Source organism: Punica granatum, chromosome 3, assembly GCF_007655135.1.
Source record: "Punica granatum isolate Tunisia-2019 chromosome 3, ASM765513v2, whole genome shotgun sequence".
NCBI lineage: Eukaryota > Viridiplantae > Streptophyta > Magnoliopsida > Myrtales > Lythraceae > Punica > Punica granatum.
This window is the reverse complement of record NC_045129.1, coordinates 8,760,163-8,769,560: the sequence shown is the minus strand read 5'-3', so window position 1 is coordinate 8,769,560 and position 9,398 is coordinate 8,760,163.

The window sequence follows — 9,398 nt, the reverse complement described above, 5'->3', positions numbered from 1 at the left end:
GAAAAATGTGAATGAGATCCAACTCATACAAAATATAACACCGGTAATTCAAATTACTAAATAAACACTATAAACTTGTAATATACGTATACCTAACATCACCTCATATTTAAGTCCGTCAAGGATGGCACGAGTCGGAAAAAGGAACATGGGTACGGATACGGTTTCAGATACGAGACGAGATTGAACTCGCACACGTGTATTGAGTTGCTGAAATCTTGAAGGGGAAATTTGTGGTCCTATCGACTATAGAGATGCGAATTAAATCATAGATAGCTGAAAAATAATACCTACCAAATTCTTTTTAAATTTCTCTTTTTTTTCAGTTTTTATTTTTCTATTTTTATGGGGTATAGATATACAATATAGATAGATGCAAATAATAAATGAGGAGGGGGAAAGGAAAACTGGGGGGTACAGAGGAAAACAGGGGAAGGGGGAAGTGGGATTGGGGGACAAGAAAGCGGCATTTGAAGATGCTTTGCCGGGTGGTGACCGCGACATGTAACTTCCTCCTCCTCCCTCTCTCTCTCTCTCCTCTCTCTCTATTTTTCCTTTTATTTTTCTTCTTATTTTCGTATTTCCATCATTGCCCTTCTTTCCTCTCTCCCGATAATTTTTTTTTTAACGATCATATCTCATCACTTGACGTAAGAAGAAAAACTAGTAAAACTTACAGCGATAGGATGAATAGGCTAATTGAATAGAAGGAAGCAGGGTGCCATCATTGCCCTTCTTCCCCCTATCTCTATCTTTCGATAAAAAATTTTGTGATCTTATCCCGTCCTGTGATCAAGTATTTATTAGCTAATAAGTTCATGAATTTATATGATAAAATAGTTTTATCGAAATCTTTCTTATTATGTTACGGTGAAGGTGACTGCCTTCTCATCCACTTATCCATATTTCTATTATTTCCATAATTGTTCACCTAATATCTATTAATTTTCCTCTTTTGGGATTGATGAAAATAATTGGAGAACTAGAACATACTTTCAAAGTATTTCTCACTCGCTTTACCTCTTAGCGGCTTGACCCAATTCGATTGGATTAGTCGATATCCAATTGGACTTTCGGATATCAGGATTTACACCGAAAAAAATATTTCTCACTCATTTCTAAAGGAAACTAAAGAAGATAAATTATCCTTCCAGTCCTCTCATTATACGTGTCTAATAATATTCTAATAATTCTTAGGATTGATTACTTTAATCTTTTTTTTCCTTTTTTAACATGAAAAAAAAATCAACTAAATTGCACCGAACTAATGAATGTCCTCATCACATATTATGAGGTAAAACCATTTAAAATTTTGTTTCTCATATATTACCGTGGGAACCGTATATTATAGGGCATCCCTTTTGTTTGGTCAGATAAATAGACCATGAAAATCAGGCCTTCGAACATTTTGAAGGAGGATTAGAGACATCAAATCTTAATAGAAATTAATGGGTACTTGCACATTCTGCAGTGAATTCTTATCACTTTTTGCATGACTGAAAATAGATAATTAATACAATAAATATAGGTTTAAGAAAAAATAACATGTTCAAAACTATATATTTCACCAAGTAGACATTATAAACTCTATATATTGTAAGTGAGATATTGTGTAAGAGAAGGCATTAGAAAAATTATAATAAGTAAAAAGATGATGGAAAAAATAAATTTTTGTATCTTGTATTTATAGGACATTTGACATATTATGCTTGAAAAATATTATATATTTCGAGGAGTTCTTTTTAATTATGAAGAAAACTTTTAAAAAATTTATTTAAATATTATTATATACAAATTTTATGGACAAATAGCTAAAGTATGTTGAATATGACATAAACAAAATACTACAAAAGTTCAATAAGCTGTAATAGGAAGGTCAATTCGAAGTGAAACTGAGGATTCCATAATTTGGATTACGTGCATTCTCCTTCTGCCTCTTTTATATATTATTATTGATTGCAATTGGGAATGTAAAACGTTGTAGAGAAGAAGCATCGATGATAGATTCAAGAGTTGGATTAGTTGGAAGAAAGTAACATCTATTTTGCACTTAATATAAAAGTTAAACTTGTGAAGTTAGTCGAATGAAAATATATAATTTTATTAGCATCTGTGAGATTTATATTAATTTATCTAGAAGATAAGAGAAGTATCGTATTAACCAGCTCCCTGAATTCATTCGCCACGGATGTGGGATATGCATGCCAAAAAACTCTTTGGGTCAATGGCATTTTAGACTTTAGAATTTTTTTAATATGATAGATTGGAGTAGACTAATCATCAAATTAGGCAATAGAATGTACGCATGAATGATATTTGCTACAACGTCTTCCAAAGAAATTAGCTTCAAGGGGGGTTAGAAAATGCAATCTATTTAACATATACGTTGCATGCGGCATAAACCAGAGAAAATTTTGCATAGAGAAAAGTTTTATTGTGATCTTGCAGAAGAATGACCCGAATGTAATTATATTTTAAAAAATGGATATCAATATACGACTATATATTCATTAAATTTTCATTGATATAACAAAATAAGGCATTTGCCTTTCTTACAAGATCTCTTTTATATGTCACAAGTCGAAGATGATCATATGGTTTCTTTGAGCGATCTGACTTTTTTCCTTTTTCTCATCGGGCTGGTTCTTTTCAATAGCATGTACAATAAAAGTTGACATGATAACTATAGAAAGGTGGGACCAATGCTTAAGAGGACAACATAATTTTCCGTACGTAATTAGTCAAATATATATATATATATATAATTTATTGAAATTAGTCAAATCTCTGTCTAATCAAGTTTGAAAATGTGATTAATTTTTTTGTGAAGGCTATTATAATTTGTAATAATAATAAATAAATAATTAGGGTGAGTCTCTCTCTCTCTCTCTCTCTCATTCTATCACTTACTCTCTCTAAGCGAGGCATCATGATGATGTGCTGCCACTGGGCCTTGCACGCTTGGGGGCACAACCATTCATGTGGAAGACATGCCATGCCCATTTTTATTATTTATCATCATCACCTCACTATCACCTCCCCTCTACGTCATTTCCCCCCTTTTCTTTTCCTCTTTTACTTCGTTTTTCTTATTTAACTTAATTAATTTCATAATTAGTGGTTCCCATTTTTGTGTAAACAAAGGAAAAGGTAAAAGCACAAAAGCTTGGCCTTAATTAATTATCACTAGCTAGTTGGCGTTTCGCCATAATTATCATCCCATTCGACATTATTAATGTCGCATAATTAATGTTAATCGAAAGAGTTACGGGTTTTAAATTTTGAGCTTTGTTTCTTTGGCAACCATCATGCCAAATGTTTGTCCTTTTTAGGATATAAAGGAATCGTTTTAAAAAAAGCAAAAGGAGCTTTTATTAAGGTTTTTATATGTAAAATTAAGTTTTCCATCCTTTACACACCCATTGATTTCGATCCTAACCAATGTTGATAATGATTTGAATAAGTTGATGGCCCCCTTGCAGAAAAAAAAAATCACAGATTATATTGTTAGTTTATCTTTTCACTATCAACTATTAATTTTGTTAAAATTAGTGATTCTCAGCTTCTTTTATATTTGCTATATCTCCATTACAGTGACCCTTTACTTCTTTGAAATCAAGCAACATATAAAATAGAGCTGAACCGATCGGGCTAGAAAGTATTCGAAGAGAAAACCAATTCTTTCTGCATTTCTATTAGAATATTGTGCTCCGTTTTCTACAATAGGGGCTCATGACTCCACAATTTTTTAAGTAATCATGGAAATTAATATAGAACAAGGGGCACATTAATGCAATTAAGGAGTAAACTAGGAGCTAGTATGAAATTTAATTAATTAATTATTTATTTGCCTTTGTATGTGAGACTAAATTGTGATGTGACAGCCAATTGTTAACAAAGCGGATATATTATGAACATTATTATACATATATATACTTAGATACATGCAATAAGTTGCATATAGCATATCGTATCGCATCTTTATCTTCCAAATCAAGGAAAAGGAGGGAAAATTTCTCATCCTTGTCTCCGAACCCACCACCAAATATTGGCGTGTGTACCAAGAGACTGATTATGTTTTCTGGCTATAGAATTTCTTTCTTTTTTTCTAATGTTTATTTGTTAATTTATTTTTATCACTTAGTACAAGAATATGAATTAAAGTGAAAAAAATTTGCACGTAAATTCATTTGTGAAAATCAAACTCAGGATTTTTTGATTATGATGAGTCGTGTTTTGTGTCATTATACTAGACACGTTCCTCATTGTTTTTTTAACCCCAAAATTTTGTATTCCCCATCTATTATATTTCGTTGAAGTAGCATCCCAAACAACAATAATATGAGGCCGAAGAAGGATTTGTGGATCGATAAGAAGAGGACCCTTTCCAGTTTTCACCGTGGAGACAGTAGGTTTAGGCCAAGACTTTAAAGGGCTTAACTACATTGTTTGAGCAGATCGTTAGTTTTTTATTTTATTTTTATATATCATTCTGTATTCTCCTTGTGGTTAACTTAGAAATAGGAGTGGGCACGGGATGGGACAATTTGGTTATCAGTGTTAACTGTAATCATCCCGAAGTTTCGGGAATGAGATTTCCTAATTGAAAACCAATCCCGAAATCATATTACAATCATAAAACTGTCTCGAGAATAAATCATTTTTCGGTTCGGCTACCTGAACCATCTCAACGTAAGAAAATTAATATTAGATCTAAATTTATAAAGTCTGAGTTCTACAAGACTCAAGAATGCAATCAAAGATAAAAGAAGTATAAATAAACAAACACATTCAATTACATATCTATCAAATTTCTACAAGTTCCAATTACAAAAAAAGGGAAGCGCTGGAGTTACTAGGGTTTGTAACAAAAAAGGGATTATGTTGAAGGGATGAAGAAGAAGAAGAGGCGTAGAGGACTGAGGAGTGAGGATTAGGGTTTGTGAATTTGTGATTATGAACTTCTTTTAATTTTTTCTTAAAATAAGGGAAGTGCTGGAGTTACTGCAGTGCACAATTTTGGGCCTTGGCCGCATAATATATATATATATATACACAAAAAAATATATTATATATGAATTTTTCATATATATTTGGAACGAGACAATTAACCACGATTTTGGCAATGAAAATTGTAACCGTCCTGGAACAAAATTAGTTGAGAATTTAGGAACCGATTTTCTCGAAATCAAAAAATTCAATTATTTTTCGGTACGGAAGGGATGGTTATTGGAACGGATCGGTTACCATTTGTTTTTACACAGCCCTACCTAGGAGATTCCATATGTTGTCTTGTCTATTTTCTTGAGCATTTTTCCTTGTACATTTTTAAGTAATGAATGAAATTCTCATTACTATTGAGACAAAAAAAAAAAGAAGAAGAAGACAATAACTTCAATTCCCTAGTCAATCAGAGACAGCACGAAAAAAAATAAAAAAAGAATCGCTACACGAGTTAAAATATAATTATATAACATTTTGTCCAATCATAAATTTTTTTAAAAAAGTAAAAATGATACCATAGTTTCATAATTACACATATGAAAATGAAATGACATAAATATTCTATTCACACCTCAGATTCGAACAAAAACAGAGAAAAATATGGACAAAACTATAGTTTCGAAATCGCTCACCCATGAAACTAAAGGAATCATATAATTGAGATGATATAACTAGTTTCTTAGTAAGTATAGAACTGTTATATTTTCTATCTAATTTAATACTTAATTAAAAGAAAAAATATAGAAATTGTAAGACAGAAGTATACACATTAATTTCTTCATTTTCCTATTTTTTATTTTCTTTTATAATAATAATAATAATAATAATAATTTATTAAATTTAGTAATTTTTTCTTTAATAATAAATAAATAAATAAAATAAAAATATAACGGGAGGTGAACTGGGGGATTGTAATTAAGAAGAGGAGGTTTTTTATTGCTTTCCATAGCCACAGATTCTGCGGGGCCGTGCCCAGACAAAGGGACCCACTGCCGGGCCACCTCCGCTTTTGCCGGTGACTTTAATTTGCCTTTGCCCTCATTTACACTCTTCCCTTAACATAACTCTTCTTCGCCCAATCTAAAAATCCACACGACGATTAATTCCATAAAACCCCAACAACCTTTTTTTTTTCTCATTATCCTTGAAATTCGTGCATTTTTTCCCTTCAATTTTCGAGTGGCCTACGATCCAAACGGTCTCTAGTTACGCTCACCATTAGTTTATAGAAACAAATCCAATGAATTCATTATGTACGTCACGAGAAAAATTACATAAGTAAAAATCACGTTAATTTTTAAATGTGATTTTTTCTTTTTATTTTTAAGAAAACATGGAAGGTATATATTTCGTTTTGATATGAAGAGGAATAATATATTGGAAATTAAGTAATGTTCGATCCAGAGCGAGTGGCGGGAAGCCATGCAGACATCACGGGCATAAGAGCCACCCGCCATGTCAGCCATCAAAAGGTTAGGCGCCTCCGAGGGAGGTCATAGAGACATCATTGAGCTTAACTTCGATGAGATTAATAATACTCAGGTTGGATAATTGATAGAATAGTAAACTGAGTTTGAAAAGATTTACTGAAAGAGACCCCGTTTGGGTCAGTTACTATCACCGGTCTACTAATACGTAACTTATCCATCCACGCCGAGTTAGTTACCAAACATCCCTCTCGAGTAAGCGAGGAAGTCGTTTCCAGGCTGACTGCCGCACCGTTTCAGGTCCCCAGATGGGGGCGAATGGGACCGTGGCACGTGGAAAAGCGACGTGGTCCCCGTGACTTGAAATGTCGGGACGGCAAGAAGGTCAAATGGGGTTCCGTGGGCATGGGAGGTGGGGCCCGCCTCGGTCCTTTGTCGCTGCTCATCCTCCGAAACGGTCCGATTTGATGGATGGCTCGGGTCACGTGTGGCCATCTCCCCCTCGTAGCCCTTTGTCTATGTCTTCCTCCTCTCCTGACCCAGCCTGAGGGTATAACTGTCATTTCAGCGCTCCCATTTATTTGTTGCAGAACAAAAGGGCGAATCGCAGCGTCCTTTTTTTTTTTTTTTTGGGTTAAAACATCATCCCTTTTTTCTTCATGGAAAAGGCGCAAAAAATAATAATAATAATAATTTTTCATGCTTTGTTTTTTGGGGTAAATTAAATTGTGACCTTTTACTTTATGAAAGAAGAGGTGCTTTACAATGTTTATTTTCCATCGCTCTTCGGTGCATACTTTCTTGTTGCTTTTCTGAAAAATCGAATGGAGAAACAAATCATATTTCATTTATGAATATCAAAACAGAAGACCGGTGTCGTATGGCACAACTGGACACAAAATCATTAGTTTTGAAACAATAAAAAACATAAGAAATCCATAATTGTCATAGAACATTCTTCTTCAATTAAAATCTATTCGTTTACATTGAAATATAATAATATTTAATGAATGTATTGAAATATGTCAACAAGCATAAAGGCATAACATTAAGACAAAAATGATAACAACTTTATTTCATTACGGTTCATTTCCATGAATTTAAAGAATCATCTTTTTGTTTTTGCCACAAATTATTTGGAAGTTGAGAAAATTAATTATTATAGAAGAAAAGTAAGAGGTAACAAAAATAAGAAGGATAAATCGAGCATTTTTAACCTTCAAATCTAGCATGTATTTTAAATTTTTTTCCTTAAAAGTATGTGATTTGATTTTTGTTTCGAATCGAGCATGTGACTTTTTTATTTTTTATGTTTGGTTTTCTTCATAAAAGCTACTCACATTTTCAAATCTGCCCATTCACTCTCTCATCTCCTCCTCTATCACGACCGAATTCAAGAATTTCGCTCCTTTTGCTTGTGCCTCGCATTAAGGTGTTTATGGACAGCTGGTAATGACGTAGTATAATTTACCAATTGACATAAGTTCGGTAAATGAAGAAATGACATATACATTATGGTTAAAATTGAAATTTATCACGAAGTTAGAAACTTCAATAACAATATCCACCAAATTGTTCAATGAAATCAAGTACTATAAAATCCCATTGCTTCCTTATGATCTAGAATCTAAACATATCAAAATAATCTAATTGAATACAGTGCTGCGGACATAATCTGAATTTGATTCCTTATTATTTTCGTAATTGGATGTGTAACCAACTGTTTTAGCTATTATCAATGAAGGTAATATAATAGATTTTCTAAGAAACGCTTGGCTTACTAATATGAAACCTCTTATTACTTGAGCAAATAGAATGCTATCCCAGGCTTCTGCTATTTCTATTCGTGCTTTCTCTTCTCTTTTGTATTTTTCTCTTTTTTGTTCTTCTTTTTTTTTCTCACTTTCTTTTCTCTTTTTCCAGGAACATTTGGAACATTTCGTTTCTGAGCAGAAGAGCCGTTTTCAAGTAGTCTTCGATCGATTACGTATTAATCAATATTCGATTGATTGGTCTGAGGTTATCGACAAAAAAGATTTGTCTGTTTGAGTTGGTTGAGGAGCATAACAATCTCATCCTTAAGCCTTTTTAGGCTTTTTTTTTTTGAAATAATTGCATCGAAAAATCGGAAAGGTAAAATTCATGCATGGGAGTTGCATAGTAACCCTCATGTTCTAACGGCAAGGTCTATAACTTCAGTTCGATTTCGTTTAGTGTTACTATTTATTACTCGTCCTTTCAGTATCTATGTAGAGTGGCCCTGCTCTTCTAACACTGCAATCGGAGGTCTGAGCAAAACTAACGCAATTCTCAGAGTTGGTTTCGATAGAGTGGGAGAGGATAGAGTGGATGGGCATATTTGAGAACAAGAGAAGAATATAGGGTTCTTTTTTTGAAAAACAAATGTAGAGAGCGCCCAGTGTTAAATTTGAAACAAAAACCTAAACAACGTGCTTTTATGAAATTTTTTTTACAGCATGTGATAGATTTGGGGAAAAACAGCTAACCACGTGCTTTTTCAACGCAATTTGCCCCCCAAAAAAATTGGTAATATTATGCAAGAAAATTTCGGGCTTCACAAGGAAAAATTACAACAGCGATGCAATTGGGCCTCAGTCTGGTTGGTGTCCATTCCAGTGAGCCATCAAATGGGCTGGGCCCATATGTTTCTGGATCAACTGGGCTGGGCTCATATGTTTCTGGATCAACTGGGCTGGGCCCATACGTTTGTAACTTCAATCCATTTCTTCCACCCCTGGCAAAATCTCATACAGCCACTGCCACGTTCATGGATATATTATGAAATGGATGGATTTTTTTTCCCCCCGTGCTTTTATAGTAAGGTCGTTTGTGGTGAGCTTGGTCAGGCCTGTGCCCGGGCCAGCCCGGCCAATTCTACTGTCTGCATCGGAGCTAGCCCGGGCCCACGAGTGCGGGCTTGGAATCGTTGACCAAGCCCAGCCATGA